General features: G+C 36.2%; 1 long non-coding RNA gene across 2 annotated transcripts in view; it reads left to right on the forward strand.

Annotated features, from left to right (window-relative positions):
* Positions 1-18,995, forward strand: part of LOC135412731 (uncharacterized) — a 91,406-nt gene that overhangs the window by 35,859 nt on the left and 36,552 nt on the right. For both annotated transcript variants that reach the window (XR_010429923.1, XR_010429924.1), the window contains one exon: positions 542-654. This is a non-coding gene — a long non-coding RNA (uncharacterized LOC135412731). The remainder of the gene's footprint in view (positions 1-541; positions 655-18,995) is intronic.

Here is an 18,995-nt window from a genome sequence, read left to right on the forward strand (position 1 = left end):
AGTGGGAGTGATACCCTTGTTACCAAACTTGTCCCTGATAGTGCCAAGCAATGTAAATCTGTGAAATCCTCCTAGAAATACAAGGTTATGCAAACTAGTGTGAATATCTTCCACATGGTGCAGTGCAGAGCATTCCTGTGCAACAGCTACTGGTTTGTCTTGAGAGCATCAGTGTTCTATTAGTGCAGTACTTTGTCTCAGCTTATTATGGCTGTGCTGATGAGTTTTATTGCCATTGCTTTGGTCACAATGGGTTTAGAGATTGCTGCCTGGTGCTCCAAAACACGCTGTAGACAGACATCAAATTTATCTTAGGCTTAGCTACAATTAAAAAACAATAACAACAAAAAACCACAAAAGGACGCCTACAGTGCAGAGGGACAGTTAAGCATTTCTGTTTGAGATTCAAAACAGCCAGCACACTGAGCAAGGTTGGCTGCAGGATACAAAACTAATACGCTTTGTACACATTAGCTGAGCAGTTAAGGACCAGAATGCTGTTCCCTCCTCATGACAAAGATTTCAAATCTCATTTTTCCAGAGTCTGCCCAAGGCAAGTCTACCTGTTCCTGTTGACTCTGGGGCTACTTACTGTGCAAGGTTTGTGGAGACCAGAGAAAAGGGCACACCTGTATTTGACATTGCAGTCATGTGGTGAGTATGGCTTTCTCCCTTGGGCCAATCTGCCCTTTACATCCTTCTACCAGGTGAGAGTTGCATGTATTTCTCTATATAATCATTCTTACACTGTTTTTCAGTCTGAAATGAAAATAAGTGAGAGAGGAGACAGACAGGACGGTAAGAAAATTAGGAAGGCTCAATGTCAGTAGCTTTTTCAGTCTCGTTCCCCAGTTATCATCATACTGCAATTATGTACCTTCCTAAATGCATCTGTGTCCCTCCCACATTCCCCAATAAGTTTGGATAATTTCTGCATGGTTCATTGCAATCAGATTTGTGGAAGGTGGAGGTCTCAGAAATAATTACATGGATTCGAGTTTTGTACCCACAAACAGTCTTCAGAGGGAAACTGTACACAGTTCTGCATGAATGCAGTATTGGACACCAAAGAATCCTCCCTAAGACGTCTCCTATAAACACCTTTGGGTCAGGAAAGTCTTTAATGAAGATTTCATTTTCCATCACACTAGACCAGACAACCAAAAAACCACCCCAAAACATGGTAAACTTAGTGACCTTTGTTCTATTGGTCACAAAACTTTCTTAATATTTTTCTTAATATGGCTTAATCACCTATAATTGTTGTAACAAGGGTCCCAAAAGGTAATAATGATATGCTATGACAAATTTTATACACTGTGATACGTGTCCTTTAGGCTTTATAAAGGCTCCTTGTGATGGTTTTGACAAGCTTCCCCAAGGCAACTGAAGCTCAGTTCATTAGCTGAAAAGGGAAATGGGCTTTCAGGTGCTTAAAAAAGATTAATATTTTTTCAATTCACTGTTCATAGGAAAAAGTGAATATAGAATAATTCAGGGCCAAATTTGGCTTTAATCAGAAAAATGTATTTTGGGGAAAAATAGAAATATTTATAGCTGATTGTATAGATTGATAGATGACCTTTCATGAAACAAGAATGTAGCTCAAACAACTGCTGTTCTTAATTTTAAAACAGAAGTAGTTTGTCCTCGTTGTGCCAGATCTTAACTTCACACTTTCTTCTCCAAGATCACTGTTTGCAACGTTTATATCAGAGAATATTTATAATAAGCTAAGAGCATTTATAATAGGATAACCTAGGACAGGATAATGAGTGTTTCTCAGTCACTCAGGGAGAAAGAAGTAGAAAGACCTGACTCTTGTCATGAGCTATACTGCCTCATCTACAGCTCAGCCATTAGCAAAGGCCTGTGCTTTAACATATTAGCATAACCTTTCCTTGTACTGCAGGTCAGAGAAAACTCCCATTTAAAATCTCCCTCATTTGTCAAGACAATTTCTCTTTTGACATCATCCAGGAGGTAGTGGTTCTTATTGCCATATCTCTACTATTTTTGCTGGAAACAGATTATGGGAGCAGGATCCATGGTCTGCCACGTAATTACTCGCCTTCTGCCTTGCTGCCTACCTTGATTTTTTGAGTGTGTCGTTTAAAATGAACCACCAGCTTTTCCATCAGTGGCAATCATTACAACATATCAGACAACACTAATAAAACAGATAATGTTTTTGTACTCCTTCCTATCTCTCTTGCAAGCTTATATATTTATATATATATATTTGAATATATATAATCTCCTTAATTAGGGTTTTTTGTTAGTGTTTTAGGGCCTCAGAGGTAATCTGACAGCAATATTGATTAATATCAGCTGTTGCTGATAATCAGTGTTCAGAAAATTCATGCAGATTTATTCTAAGCAAGTTTTACTGTATCTAGTAGCAAGTATGAAACTCTGAAAGGAACTAGTAGAAACCATAATGGTAAAAATACATCCCATGGAACATGTATAGATGTAGTTTATGGACATATTCTGTAGATATTAGCAGATCATATGTTCATATTCACTATCAGGAAAAAAAATAGAAATGTATGCACTAAATAACTGGCAATAGTTTAACATCTGGGTTTTTTACATTTATGCCATAATTAAAATGGCTTCAATAAATTTTGACTTTTGGTTATCAGATAAATTGTACGCTGATCCTCTTCCTTTCCTTCAGTCATTCTTCTGTTACATTTTGTTAAAGAGCTATAACATTGTGTGAAAAAAACCCAAAATTTAGAGAACTTACAAGTTATATTGTAATTCTAAGAAGCATCTCCAACTTATACACCTTATTTTTTTAACTACATTTAGAACATGAATGAGCTGCATTTTTTATCGTATGTATGTTTAGCTATTTCTGATAAAATCAGCACATACAGGAATAACAAATCTGTGAGGAAAAATCTGTAAAGCTTGTTCACACAAAGGATTGATATCTCTGTCTCTACCAAATAGCTAAGTCAAGTCTAGTTAAAAAATGAATACGTGCAACTTATAACACAGACAAATACAGCCATAGGCTTTGGCAGTCAGTGGGACTATTATGCATTACAGACAATACAGAAATTTATTTATTGAGATCCCTGCCTTTCAATTATGTGTATTTGCATTTTGACCAAGTTTTCTATCAAAATAAAGCTTTCAGTAGCTTGCTACAGATCGGTGCCTAAAATAAAAAACGTCCTGATGTTCATTTTTTCACAATGGGAACTTCACATGACTTAGTTTTAAGAACTAATACAGCTAAAAATTCTTCTTAATTCAGTATTTGAAAATGTCTACGTACAGTTTGTTTCAGTCCCAAATGTAATAGTCTTTTAAGCACATCTGTACTACCATCTACTGGAAAGGTGAGTAACTATGTATCAGCAATCACTGCTTCTATCTGCTTCTGAAGCCAGAGTAAAAATAATTAAAAAAAGAATCTTACGTTTCTGCCACAAAAATTGCATCTTTGTGTGCACTTTAAGTCATACTGACACTAGAAATCTCTCATTGCTAATCTTTTTCAGAGATCAGGTTGAGCTAAGGCTGGATAGTTTCCATCAGGATATATTTCAGCCAAAAGTGAGATATTTTTATCATTTTTTTTGATAAGGTATTGCACATCAGTAGTTCTCTTTCTGCTTCCGAGATAAACAGAGGGAGGAGAGCGAGAGTGTCTGTGTGTCTGTGTGTGTACAATTACAGTTCTCAGGCAAATAAGGGAGCCAGAAAATCCAGCAGAGGCAGGTACTGTGTATGTTATTCTATATCCTTCTGCACTCCACACACCAGCTCTGTTTTCTTACAATTCTGTTGTACCTTTCTAGGATATCTTGAAACAGCTGTGCTAGGACTGGTGAATTGTATTCTTTAGCAGGGTGAAGAAACATCTTCTGAAGGGAGATCAGATTACTCTTTTTTTTTTTACACACCTAACAGCCTGCATTCTTTGCTAAGCAGCTGTGCACACCCACACCCACACCCCACAAATGCAAACACGATGGGAGTTTTGCAAATAATACATCTGGATACCATCAAGGGAACAGGAAAGCTATCTCCAGCTGCCTAACATGTTATCAACCTCCTAGACAATTTCATCATTTCTGCAACTGGCCACACATACACACATCGTTACCTGCTTCTAGGCAATTAAATAATATTTCATGCTGATTACAGACTTCTCCATTTTTGTTCTTAAAACCATGCCCGGGCAGATGCAGGGAGAGATGTGCAGGAGTGTAAGATGAGTGTACATAAATGAAAAGCAGAGGATGGCAGCAGTGTTATTAGTTTCTGGATATGAGGAAATGGCTGTTCTCTGTACATCTATTTAAAACTGTATTTAGAATACTGCATAGGAATTACTTTAAAGAAGGTCATTGTGTTGTTCTTAGGCACATCAAGGACAGATGAAATAATAATAATTTGTTCAAATAACGTCTAGATGAGGAACTATTAATAATGCATACTGTTATTAATAGACATTATTTCAGCACATTTAAAGGAATGAGCATGGCTGCAAAGAAAACTTTAAAAAATACATTTGACACATTAAACCAAGCCTGTAACAACTGGGATACAGTTTACCTTCTTCCTTTTGGCTTCTGCTATTGAGGGAAAGAAGGAACCCTACCTCTCATTAGAGAGCTATACAAGACCCATTGTGTGTCTAGCAGCTCATTTTGAGTCTCTAAAAGCAGGATAACTTATTTTCAATAACCCAGGAACCACACTGAATGCCTTCTGCAAAGGTACCTTAACGGCATCAGAACACATAGTGAATAATCTCCCTCAGTCAAAAAAAAAAAAAAAAAAAGAAAGGACATCTGAAGGGAAAAATGAAATAAAGTAAGCAAACAGACTCCTATAACTTTCACACACTTACACAGTTTGAGTAATTCTTGCTGGATTTTCACCTGTTCTGGAGCACCCTACCACACAGGGAAAGCACACCACTTTGCAGTGATTATCATGCTTTACTGTTTCATAGCCTTTCTTCAGCTTTAAACCTGATGTTTTCATGCTTCTGTTCAGACTTCACTGGTCCCTAACTGTCCCTAACCTGAGATTTAAGAACCTTCTCTGATGCCAAAGAAAACTCAGATGGCCATTCAGTCTCTTTACTCCTTTTTCTCAGCTGTGACTTCTACTTCACCTTGTCTTGAACATGTCCTTCATGCTTTCCTTTCCCTTAAATGAATTTTACCATTCTCACTCCAGTGGCTGCTTTCTGATACAGATGTATGTTCTCTCCTCGTTGAGTATATTTAAAATTAACTTCTCTGTTAATTTTTAATTATGTAAACTATTTTTTTCAAACCATCTTACTTGATTGGCTTTCTTTGTTCCCATGCTATTCATTCATCTTAGGAAATGTTGTAACATAATCTTTACTTGCACTTGTTAAAATTCAGCTGCCTTTAACTTTCACTAGTTTTTATCATAAATATCCTATATTCCCTAAGGTTGCAGATACCAGATTTACTGGCAACAGAATTCACAGATGTAATACTGTTCCAACTGATAAATATCTCTAATATTGTCATTTTTCTTTGACTGTATTATCTGTGCAGGATATGACTTAAAAGTGTGAATTTTCTTTCCCGATGTGATCTATAAAAATGATATCTCTTTCAAATACTCAAGACTCAACTCTGCCCTAAGGCCTACACAATTCTAGCTGTTAATCATGTTGAGGGAAGTGATGGGCTGGAACAGTAATTGCCTTCCTTATTTCTCTTTTCTAATTAAACTCTCCATTGCCCTCTCTTTAAGTGAAAAAAAAAATCCCAACAACATATAATTAATAGTTATATCAGTTCTTTCCTTTATTTACTTCAACATTGGAGCTATATTTCTTACCTGTCCATCTACTGCACCTTTTAAGACCATAAGCCTGCTGGAGACCAAGGTCTGCTTTGCCTTTCCTGGTTTGTACAGTACAGCCATTCTCTAAACCTGAGGGAGGATGTGGAATACTCATGTCAGATAAAGGCAACATCTTTTCACTAGATCTCTGCTGTCAATTAGGCTGAGAACTACTCTACTTTTTCCCTTAATTTAATGTTATGATAGAGGAAAAGGGAAGGTTAGAGAATGGGAAGAACCTATCATTTTTATATCATCTGAAACGCATGTCTAGTCATACTTGGGCTGGTTGTATCTGTTTAATCTGAATCATTTGACAAGACAAATTGTTTGGCTGATGTGCACAGGGGTTTGTAGAGGAATAAACTGAACTGCTGTCCGAGAATGGGATTAATTTCTCTGAGAAATTCCAATATATATGTAAATATCAACATTCTCGTTTCCACCATGTAAATAGAAACATGTGCATAGAAACATGCAGTTTTCCAAACTTCTGACAGCAATCTGGGGCTATCCTTCAACCTGTTCACAAATTTTTGACACTAACTTCCAGACCCATATATATATTTATCAGATGTAGTTTTAACCTAATATGGGAAGGGTTTAATGTAGCAATGCAAGAATCAGTAAAACCCTATCATGTTCAGAACATTTCTTCCTTCAGGCATATATAAAGTACACCACCACAACAACCAGCATGTTCCACCCACAAAAAAAACACCTCAAACAACAACCCTCCTCAACTTAAAGTCTGATAAATTCTAAAATGTGATTATACTCTCTAGCTGAGCAGGGGACTCAGCAGGAGAAACAGTAGCAAAACAACACCTGACACCCACTCCTGGGCTGCTGCTGAATTCATGAATACTGCAGAAACATTTTAGCTTGATAAATAGGAGAGTGAAAAAAATCAAATAAAAGCACTGAATAGGAGAAACAGTTCTGTAAGCCATTCACAGTGGGGAGAAGAAAAATACAGTGAAAGTGAAGAGAGGTCCTTTTAGACTAGAGAATGTTTGAGATTAGAATGACATGATTTTGCTCTCTCATAATTAATATTCTTTTTTTTTAAATAGCACACTTATACAGTAATTTTTTTTGAGCCAGGCTCAAAAATGGGGAAAGCTGTTCTTTAAATTACCTATTTCTGAACGTTAAATCAGTCCTGTTAGTTGTTCTTTATGTGTCAGGTGTGAGCGAATGGATCCAGGAGTGAAGAGTGCCACCATCAGGGCAACTGCCAAAGGGATGCAGTTTTTTATGATGATTAGTTACTCCTTCCTTTCCCAACTTCAAGGTTTACTTGAGAAAACATTCTTCAAAATTCTTTTATCTAATTTTACCTGGGCAGTCAGACAAAGCTGATTGAGCAAGTTAATTACAGGAGATTGAGATTTCTCTGAAATCATGTGGGTTTTTGAGGTTTCACATTTTTCTGCTTATGGCCTGTGTTGTTTTTTGGCTCTTCCACACAATAGCAACTAAATCCTAGTTCTTTTCTTTTTTCTTTTATTCTTTTCTTTTCTTTTCTTTTCTTTTCTTTTCTTTTCTTTTCTTTTCTTTTCTTTTCTTTTCTTTTCTTTTCTTTTCTTTTCTCTTCTCTTCTCTTCTCTTCTCTTCTCTTCTCTTCTCTTCTCTTCTCTTCTCTTCTCTTCTCTTCTCTTCTCTTCTCTTCTCTTCTCTTCTCTTCTCTTCTCTTCTCTTCTCTTCTCTTCTCTTCTCTTCTCTTCTCTTCTCTTCTCTTCTCTTCTCTTCTCTTCTCTTCTCTTCTCTCTTTGGACAACATTGTCTTTGGTTTCATTCATCGATAATCAATTGAATACTTACCATTCCTTCATTTGGTCTTGATGAAGATCAAACGTACATGTCAAAAGCCATCTTAACCCCTGAATTAACAAAATATTGCAAGATCTCAACATACATGGCAGGCTCATTCTTCACATTCCATGCATATTGGGACTTCTTGAACTTGGAGGCGTATAAACATGTTTTTGTTCTTTCACAAATTAAAAAACACAAGAAAGTAAGTGGATTTCATTAGGAAGTTCATTAAAAGTGATGTATACTGCAACAAGCTGAGTAACAAACTAAATTTTGCCTTAGGCAACAAGCAGAATTTATATACTTTTTGCCCCTTTATCTTCCAACCCTCTTAAGTCAGACTGTGACGGATGGAGTGAAAAGAGTTTCCATGCCAAAATCTGAATTTTCAGCAAATTGCCAACAGCTGGTATCATTCCAAATTAGAGATAGGCTATTACTAGTGATCAGTTTATGCCATGAATTTAATCTTTTTGACTGCTCGCAAATTATTTGTGAATTGGTTTTGATTTTTCGCGTGCATTTGTTTGCAGTTGTTTTGTTTGAGATACTATTAGTCTGGAGAAATGTTAATCATGTGGGAAACTTGTTTATCCCTGTAAGGGCTTTGTAGTATTTTTTAGATAACTCATCTTACTATTTTCATTCTAAACAAGAGGTTATTTTCTACTTAGCATTTATTAAGGCATTTTCTGAGAATCTGCATTGTGAAAAATGTAAATGATGACAGACAGATCTGCAGTATAAACCATTCAGAAAGCTTTTTGAGCAAGTATGCTCAGCTCTGCTCCTGTAAAAATATTTCTGCAGATGACACCTGTCTATCAAATGCTTTATGACTGGACATTAGAGAAAGGTCACTGGTCACATCAAGTAATACAGTAAAAACACATTTTCCTTACAAGAACATATAACATATGTAATCCTAATTCAGTGATCTCTTTGTTTTATCAGTTTCTTTCAGATTTGTCAGCTTGCCAGACACTACCTGACAGTACCAGCAAGAGGGAGAAATTAGTAGATATGTAAAAACAAAGTAGCACACCTGTTTCTTCTTTATATCGTTGCTTTCTGATGGAATGTAGACTGTATTTCCCTTTATTTTTTCCAACAGAGAACATTTCAAGAAGCACATAAGGAGTAAAAATCTTCATGTTATCTTTTTATAACTTGCATACTATTCACTCCCTGTCTCCTCTTGGCTCTGTTTCTAAGGAGCAAAAATCCCTCACATTTGATTTTATATTCTAAATCTTGTGCTTGTCATTTTCAACCAAAAAAATATGAAAAGAAAGGCTGAACAAAATTAAGTTATTCTATACTCCGTAGGTGATTATACACAAAAGGAACCTTGCTGCAGTGCCAGGAAAATTAACTTGATCACCTGGAAAATTTTGTTAGGGAGGAGATACTTCCTGCTATTTCTACATGTTGCTTGAACCACTTATTTTTCTCATTTATTGCAGGATATTTTGTTCAATGGAGTCTTTAAATGCTTGTATAGTGCCTTTACTTCATATTTCTCACAGCACATAATTCATATTCATCATTCCTGACCATGTTCATTAGGAGAAATAGTCCCAGACTAAGTCTTTGCTCTCTGACCTTTATTTTTCAGCTCATGATAAAGTCTTGGGACATTCTTTTTTTTAGTCTTTCTTCTCCCCCTTCTGTCTTAATCTAGAATCTAAAGAGCTGTTCTCTCTATCTAGCTCACTAGAGGCAAAATATGTCAGAAATCTCAGGAGACATTTCTCTCACAGGAAGAGACAGGTCTATATCAAAAGTGAATTCTATTTAAAATAGACTTTAGTTTGTGGAGATCTCACGAGCACATCTCTAATCAAAATGGAGTAATTGCTGTACCAAAGCACCATTCATGCAGAATATACATTTCAACACAGCTGAGCTTGAAAGGGAAGATTAAAATGGTTTCAGGAAGGGATATGCAGGATTCAACAATGAGTAAAGGAATAATCTTTAGAGAACATGGAAAAGTGGCTCTTCTCAGAAGCATCATTTTGGCTGCATGAGAAATGCATTAACATGAGAAAAGAGTGTTGTGATAAGGTTCCAAAATACTGAAGCTTCATTTGTTTGTTCCAAAGCTCTCTGTGTGACATCAGTATTTACTGCCTTCCTGATTTGCATTACATGTCAATATGCCTGCATCGTCCTGAGGCTTCCATGGATCTCATTGCACCTTTCATTTTTCAGGTGCCACAACATTAACTGGCCTATGCTGCCTCCATTCAAGGTTGACAAATTCAGGATAAAATCATCCATTCTTTTCATTATATATCCAAAATGCCTTTGCTAGTTAAAATTTATCTATCATTCTGAAGGTGCTTAGGACACTGATGTAGTTTTCATCCCTGTGGAAACTGCATCCCTTACAACACCCCACTGATAGAGAAGTACTACTATTATTTTCATTTTACAGACACAGGATTGCAATAGACAGACAAAATGACTTCTCCAAGGTTATACAGCAAAGCATGGAATTATCTGAGATTTTGAAGCTTCAGGCTAGTACTATAACTACTGGACCAAATATTTGTCTTCTTTTCAAGAACATACTGTATCCTAAATAGAGAAGTGACACAAATCCTTAGAGGAAAGAAAATTAATCCTAAATCACACATTTTAAAATCTGCATATAATATTATACCAACCATACATTTTTTCCCACTACATTTCTGAGACTTTAAGTGTATCAACTACCAGACAAGCTTAGATTCAGGTGCTAGTCTTTTTTTTTTCCCTTCCAAATGAAAAAAAAAAAAAATAAAGAAAAACAAAGTAAGTCTCCAGTAAACTAGAGAGCTGCCCAAGTTTTCAGAACTTCAGACTAGATTTACAGCTATTGGACTGTATATTCATCTTCTTTTCAAGAAGGTACTGAAAATATGAAAAGAAGTGGGACTGTTGCTTGATTATTTCGCTGCACAGTAAATAGAAACATTAAAGCATGAAAAGTTCATATTTTTAAACCAAGGTTGATCAGGGTTCAATGTAGGTGATATTCAGGTAGGAACAGCAGAAAGAAAAAGGAGAAACAATATCACATAATGTTTTTATTAATTCTCTGTTTTATTCATCTCTGCTTAAAGAGGATGACTGAACTTATTTCACTCTGTCCAAGAAGACTGCTTCTTAAAAATAAGGTTGAAAACTCTATCAATCTTATAAAAATTTTTTTCAACAATTTTATAAGTGGAAAGGGAACAGAGGAAGAAAAAGGCAACATGTGCTTTAAAGCATATTTAGATACTACTTGAAAAAGCCATCTAACACACCCACACCCTCTAACAGGCCAGTTTTATTTCTTTAGTTCAGTAGGAGTATTTGGGTCCTTCCTTTTAGCATGAGTGGTCTTATTGAAATAATGAAAGATTGGTAAGCTGGAATCAAGAAAAATAGGGTGGATAAAGTACAAAGTTCTTTTTCAGACTCTAGGAGGGCTGTAACATAAGTGGCAGAGAAAAAGAAATTAAAAAAAATAGACAAATCATTATGTTACAGAAGTTTACAGACCAATTTCAGAGGCAGTCTAGTTTTGGGCCTCCTTCATTCTCAGATCTTTGACAGTCACATTTTTTAATATGACAGTCACATTTGCACATCAAGGTAAAATGTTTACTTTACACATTTAGTTCACTACTACATTTTATTGATGTTCATGTTTTAGTGAAATCCTTAACATTATGTTAATGTAAATCTATGTAAGAGTCTATCCTTTAGAAGATAGAAGTGAAGCAATATGTGAGTAGGATAGTTTTCTAGGATATTTATATTCACTGTTTCTGGCAAAATAATTAAAAAACACCTTGTATTATCAGAAAACAAAAATGTTGTCTTTAAAAAATAAAGTATAAAAGATAAAAAATATAAAATATAAAAATAAAAGATATTTGACTCTGTTGCTAAGCTGCCCTACTGACTGGGATGGCCCTCTCCACATAGTCACTCAATGACTATATAATTATTTACATCAGAATGAAATTTGCTTTACTGTCTTCTGCTGAAATTATCTATCTATTTTGGGAACTTCCCAAAAGAGTATGATATAGGAAGTCAGTCTCAAAGCTATGGTCAACATAGCTTTGTCTGTCTTTATAATCAATTAATCAAACTTGATTTTAAAAATTACAGAGAACCCCTCCAGGACAACCACTGTACTGCAGAGCACTCCATAGAGATAGAAGAAAATGATGTTCAAGTCCCTGCTGCACATCAGACAGGAGGATTGCTTTGAAATGGTATCTCCCACTGTGCTGGGTTGACCCTGGCTGGATGCTGGGTGCTCACCAAAGCTGCTCTATCACTCCTTTCTTCAGCTGGACAGGGGAGAGAAAACACAACAAAAAGCTCATGAGTCGAGATAAGGACAGGGAGAGATCACTCACCAATTACTGCCATGGGCAAAACAGGTAGTGTAGTTTATTACCAATCAAACCAGAGCAGGATAATGAGAAACAAACTCAAATTTTAAAACACCTTCCCCCCACCCCTCCCTTCTTCCTGGGCTTGACTTTACTCCTGGTTTCTGTACCTCCTTCCCCCCCAGCTGTGCAGAGGGACAGGGAATGGGGGCTGTGGTCAGTTATCTCTGCCACTCCTTACTCCACAGGCAGAAGACTCCTCACCCTACTCCAGCCTGGGGTCCCTCCCATGGGAGACAACCCTCCACAAAGGTTTTGTTTCCCCTTAATATATTATCCAGGAGGTGCTACCACCGTTGATGGGTTTGGCCTTGGCCAGTCTTGGAGCTGCTGGCATTGGCCCCACTGGATACAGGGAAAGCTTCTGGCAGCTTCTCACAGAAGCCACCCCTGTGGCCCCCCTACTGCTGAAACCTTGCCACACAACCCCAACACGCCCACACTGCAGGAAGTGTTCTAGACACTGTTATTTGAGTACTACTTTTTTCTGTCTGCCCAAGGAAAATGGTACCTATGGGGAGAATGAATGGCTGACAGCCTTGTGCAGGAGGCAGCTCCCTGGCCAGAACTGCTGCCTGTGTTACACAGACTAACCACAGACTAACTGCTCAGGTGCCATGAAAAGCATCATTATCCTTTCTTTTTTATTTTCTGTCTTAAAGGATTATTTCTACAGTCCTTTAATTCTCCTCGTGTACAAGCTAAACTTTGGAACATTGAACTGGAAAGCAACCAGAAGTCACAGATTGGAACAGTGAGAAATCTTTGAATTTATCCTTTCTTACAGGATTACCATCAAGAAGATTAAAATACACCCTTTTTTTTTTCCTCATCCATTCCCCTCACTTCTAAGTAGATTAATGCAGCTAAGTGATAGGGACAATTGCATTCATACAAAACATCTTCTGTGAATACTTTCTTTACTACCTAATTTCAGGTCGTCACCGGTAAAATTTGTGGACCTCAAAGTTACAGTCACCTGAGCAAATGACAGTAAATTGAACTGTGTGTTGTTAATTAATTAAGAAACGAACAAGGCTATTTTTCAAGTGTGGCTTTGTTTTTCTACTTCAGAAAGCATCCATAAAGAATTTCAGAAGGGGTATCGATATTGAAGACTAAGACTAGACCTTTGCCAGACCTTTGCCATGACTTAAAAGCAAACCATGGGGTTCAGGTTGTAGCATTGTATCAGAAATATTTGAACTAGGTTTTTCTGATACTCCAAGTGATTGTTTCAGCCACATGGCAGTTCGTGATCACTGCTTCAGGTGAGATGATTCCTTCAACAAGTTCGGTTCCTAAGCCTGTTGTAATGCATTGTGTGTCTCCAGAGTCTTTCATTGAAAAAGCTATTTTCACTGGGGTAAAATGGGTTTTGCTAATAGCAAACTTTGCAAAACTGAACTCAGCTGGGTTATGCTATATATAATTGAAACTGTATCCTTCCTTTCAGTTTTCCTTAGGGCAGCAGAGACATATCTAATCACTGTAATTAAGTCATTATAAATATACATTGATTATTCTGAAACCTGTGGTCTGTTATAAAATCCCAGCATTACTGTGCTCAAAAACATCACTTTGACATATTACTTGCTATTACAGTATTGTACTCCAGCAAGATGGTAAACTATTCAGTATAGTACTCTCAAGAGAATGGGGGATGGAAGGGATATAAAACCAAAAACTTGGTACTGTATTCTCTAGTATTGATTTTAGAAAAATGGTTTAGTGCTTTCTGTAAAGGGCTTTGTTTTGACTGTGAGAGTCAGACTTTTCATCTATCTAAACTACTGAGGCTAAATCTACAATACTATTTAAATAGAGTTTGCAGTCCAGCCTTTTTTAAAACAGTTTTTCTGTAGATTGACAGAAATTGAAAGATGTAAAAGGTAGAGATGTGAATGGCAGGCAACAAAATTATTAATATGGGCACATTTATAACGTATATCATAATTTTGTATATCCCAATTTATGAGTTTAATCTGAAAGTTTTGCCAGGCTATTACCAACTTAACGTAAACTGGGTGAGAGAAACGTTTTTCATTCTGATAAGTAGTGAACAAATCGATTCTAACCCTTTTTATTTCCTTAATCCAACCTTACTGATTTTGCAAAATTACGTTGTTTTCTCGGCAACAAGAGGAACTTGTTTTGTTTAAAATTCATCTCCTATAAGAAGAGGCCTAGAGCCCCAATGCTAAGCAACCATGCAGAGACACAGTTTATTTTATTATTTCTGTTTTATTATTATTCTTTCTTACTATGCTTATTCTATGTATTTAGAGTCTGACCCTCACTTCAGAGTCCTTGGCTCATTTTGAAGCTGGTGATTTAGCTATTTTTTGGTGCCATATATATTAGCACACAACTGCTCCATAACTTCATAACCTCACCTGCAGTGACTCTCAGTCATCTCTAACAACAAAATCCATTAAAAATACTAAACTTATCACTCACACTCATTTGCTTTCAAAGACCATCATGCAGACAAGAAAACTTAGTGGATTAATTATCTCAGGAGCCACTGTGCTGTGCTGTCACCATTACATATTAGTAATGGTGCTTGCCAATAATGCTTTTGTTTATCTGAACTTGAACAAGAGTTAATTTTGCTCTTCTTCAGATTTGTGAAAACTTCTATACCATACAAGTGTAAATATTCCTCAGGAGGATGCAGTGGATTTGCTGGGAAATCAGTAAAGTCTCATTTTGAAAGTGACTAGATCTCTCAGTACTGCTTGATACCATCCTGTTGTCATCCAGAGGACAAAGCAGGTTGGCTGGTTGCTTTGATCCAGCTCTGTAAAAACAACACTTGACAAGGAGGCACAGGGAAGTGAATTTTGTATCTTTTAGACTCCACTCGCCACAGCAATCTTGAATTGCTTCTTTTCCTGCTCTGTCCTCTAATGGAACCAGTCACTGCTTGGGGACATGAGTTCCTTCTCCAGCCCTGTATCATTAAAAAAAGGGTTGGCCATTTGATAAGCAGGGACACATGCTAGGATCACAGAAAGGATGTGGTCCACTAAAGCAGAAATCTCTGGATGTTCAGTCCTATGTAGATTTGAGAGAAGGATAGAGGTGTAGGAAGGAATAGCTGTAGCTTCGCCTAGCTCAGTCTTGGAAAACTCCGGGTGTAAGATGCCCACAATGTTTGAGACAATGTGGTCTCCTCAGCTTTTTAGGGTAGAAATTGTATCACTCTCCTAGTAAAGAAGGTTTTACTGATATCCAGCCTAAATGTTCACTGTCTGTTGCAATTGTCCCTCATTTTACAGTTGGACTTAATAATCTTAAAGGTCTTTTCCAACTTAAATTCTTCTATGAATCTCTGATTTTACCTCCTGCCACTAATAAGAAGTATTTATCGTCTGCAGTTTCTATGAGTTAAATGTTTAGGGCCAATCCATGGAGACTTCTTATCAAGTCTATATACAAATTTTATTGTCTCTATTTTGGTAATCTGGACTCAGCAAACTTGAATAACAGCATTAAATGTAATTCATTGAACCATGTCTGGTTATAACACTGGCTTTGGTTTGCAGTAAAAGGGAAGTTTAAATGTTTCAAACCATACATTTTGCAGGTCAGTAGAGGATGACTGATCTTTATGCCCCCAAACATTTTCAATTTTTCACTCGTAATCTGTAATTCTGTGGTGGAGGGTTAAAAAAACCCCTAACATTGAAGTCATTGCTAACTAGGTAATTCCACTAAAGCAGTTTAATTCTGTCTTTTAAAGCTGTGTATTATTGTGCCTAAATGCTAGGACAACAGTTACTTGAAATGCCCTTTATAAAGATATAGGGTTATTTTCTGGCTTTAGCTGAGGGACAGCCGAAGACACATTTAAACACCAAAAAAAAGAGTCTAATGTAGTAAAACAGTTAAGTGTGACCTTAATTCTAGTGATTAATTTAATTCATAGTAATATCTAAAGGGTACTTAAACTTATTCCTTTGATCCAGAGTACTAGTTTTCTTTTCTTTTTTTTTTTTTTTTGGTACTTGATGTCTATTTAAAAGTGCTGTTCTCATGTTAACTTCAAATTTCACAACTTTTCACTGAAGATCTCACCACTTAGCATTCCCTTATTATCTGTAGTAATAATGTCAGTAATTTATGCTAACTTAAAAGCTGATATATATTGGGCAACTCTATATGTACAGCTGCTTCTTTAATTAGGATATAGTATCCTTAACCCGGTCATTTACAGTTTTGGTACTACTCCACAGAACTGAAGATGGTGACATCTTTGTAGCTGACAATAAAAAGAGCAGAAACAAGAGTCATCAGAGAACTAGACAGCTTAAAAGAACTGGGATGGATAAGATTGTAAGCATAATACTGACATTGTTCTTACATTAGTATGAATACTGAGAGAAGTTAATTTAATAGAGTAGAATTGCATTTATACAACTGAATACTACGTCTTATCTCCAGACTTTCTGGAACTCCGGACAAACTTGACTGGCACTTTCGTCCTTTAAAGGTGAATCAATTGAATATCATATAAACAAATTGGAGTTCTTACGGGAAGAAATAATAGACTTATTTCTTTAGCAAGGACAGGAAAACTTTTACTTCATTTTTTGTAGTACTGCAGTAAAATGGTAAAAACTTTGTAAAAAGTACTTTATCTAAATAAACCATTACTACCATTCCCATATACTGGCAACCTGTTGGCAAGTGTTTTGCAAACCATCCCAGCAGCGATTTATATTTTAAGTCTGCTAAAGGCATGCTAAAGGCATGCAGTTTCTGAAACTTATTGAAATCCTTTAGGTTAAAGGGTGTCATATAAATCTAGTATGCTTTAAAATATTTTTCCCTGTCAGTGGATGCACACACATATTTTTAGACATAAAGCAAAGATTGCACTGGGAGTTTTGCAATACTGGTGGGATATTGTCACCAGCATCACAGTGGTTATTGAATAATACACATACTAAGGAAGACAACTGAGACCAGAGGCAACCTCAAGGTGAAATTCCAATCAGTTCATTGCAGCTCTTTCTGGGAACAGTAGAGATCCCATTATTTTGATCCATATGTCATTTGCAATACAAGTCTTTATGCTTTTTATTGAACTATATGCGTTTCCCTTCCTTTTTTATTTCTTTGGCTAAACTAATAATTTGGTGATAGGAGCTCTTATTGCAGTAGAAGAACAGCCATGCTCTTTGTAGAGTTCAGACATAGAAAAATGAAGGGAAAAGGAATAGTAAAAAAAGGTTTTGGTAAATATTTTCTAGTAATTTCTATGCTTTATGAAAACTTCACAGTTCTTGAAAACCAAAGAAATGTCAATATATTCATTCCTGTCTTTATGTTTGTGAAGAAAATGGTAAACTTAACAAATCTATTTTCTTTCTCTTCTTTCCCCCATGAAAATAAAAAACATTATCTGTTCACCTGAAATAAGATGTGTCTATTCTTTTAGAAAAATACCTAAGGAAATTTTCAGTTCCTAATCTAATTTTTCCTTTTTATTCTGCAGCAGATAGGCACCTTCAAAAGTTATGAGAAAGTGCTTTAAACTGGTATTTTAAAAGATATGAAGTTAGCTATTGTGGGGATCTGTGCAGACAGCTGCGAGATTCTGCTTCTGGTAAGTCCTTCAGCATCACTGACAGACTTTGCAGGATTGTATTTTTTAGCAGAAATAAATTAGGTGATGTTCTGAAAATCTCAGTTTACCACAGGTTCTCAGACCATAACTATAACATCACTCCTTCTCTTAACTCATCACTGAGTGGAGGTGCTTTTCATGTAGCACCTTGATGCTGAAACCATTGCCAAGCACAAATGCAAAGATGTTCTGATGTCTGATGCCTGAGACCTCTTAATACCGTTTATCCTAACTGTCCAGAGAACCCTAATTATGGCAAGCTATAGCACAGAGGGAAGCATCCTGCCTTTATTTTGTTGAAATTATTCCATTTTACTTAAAAGGATTCAAGACTTTTCAGGCAAAGACTACCAGCATTAGCTTGGCTGTGTAACCAGCAAGATCTGTCTTGGTACCCAGTCCTTATCTAGTCACATTATGCCTGTTTCGTGTAAAAATACATTAAGTTATTAAATTTAGGTTTCTCTCAAATCAAAAATTTCTCATGAGGCAAGAGTTACATCTGAAAGAGGCACTGTCTAAGTCATGCAGATTACACAGGTGGCCTTGAGGCATTCTGGAATTCAGGAATACAGCACCAGATTATCCTCTTCTTAAAGTATTAATTCACTTAGTTATCTTTCTAGGGATCATTGATTCATGATTTCCCTGTTAGGCCTGTGATTTTATATAAAGATAAAAAGAAGAAAAATCTTAGTAATCATATACTAAGCCTTAGGAGGAACAGTGTGGGACTTGTTTTACATACTCCAAGATCTTGGGAAACAGACTAGCTCCTTTTTGTTGTTGTTAGTAGTGTTTCTTTTTTCATCACTGGAATTGCTATTATTCTAGCTCACAGTACTAGAAAGTCCCTTGTGGTTATGAATTGGGAGTAAAAATCTATAGTCACACAGTGACAGAGCATATTTTTAGACAGGAATAGAAAAAACCCAACTGGTTTATATATAAACCTCTAAATATATTTCACACAAAATAAGCTTTTACAGCTTTAACCACACAACTTCTCTTTAACTTGATTTAAGGTTTTATATTTCACTTGATAGTCACTGAAATGTATTGCATTGTCCCAAAGTGGTACTAAATTCTGAGTTGCCATCACCAACATGGCAGTCTTAATTTATCCATCTGTAGTATGAGAAGAGGGAAAAACATTTAAAAAATGGAGAAAGACTACTTTGTGGAGATAAGTCTTCAAGAAGACAATTAATTTTTTACTCTCACTGTTC

The sequence above is a fragment of the Pseudopipra pipra genome, chromosome 4, assembly GCF_036250125.1.
Source record: "Pseudopipra pipra isolate bDixPip1 chromosome 4, bDixPip1.hap1, whole genome shotgun sequence".
Classification (NCBI taxonomy): Eukaryota; Metazoa; Chordata; class Aves; order Passeriformes; family Pipridae; genus Pseudopipra; species Pseudopipra pipra.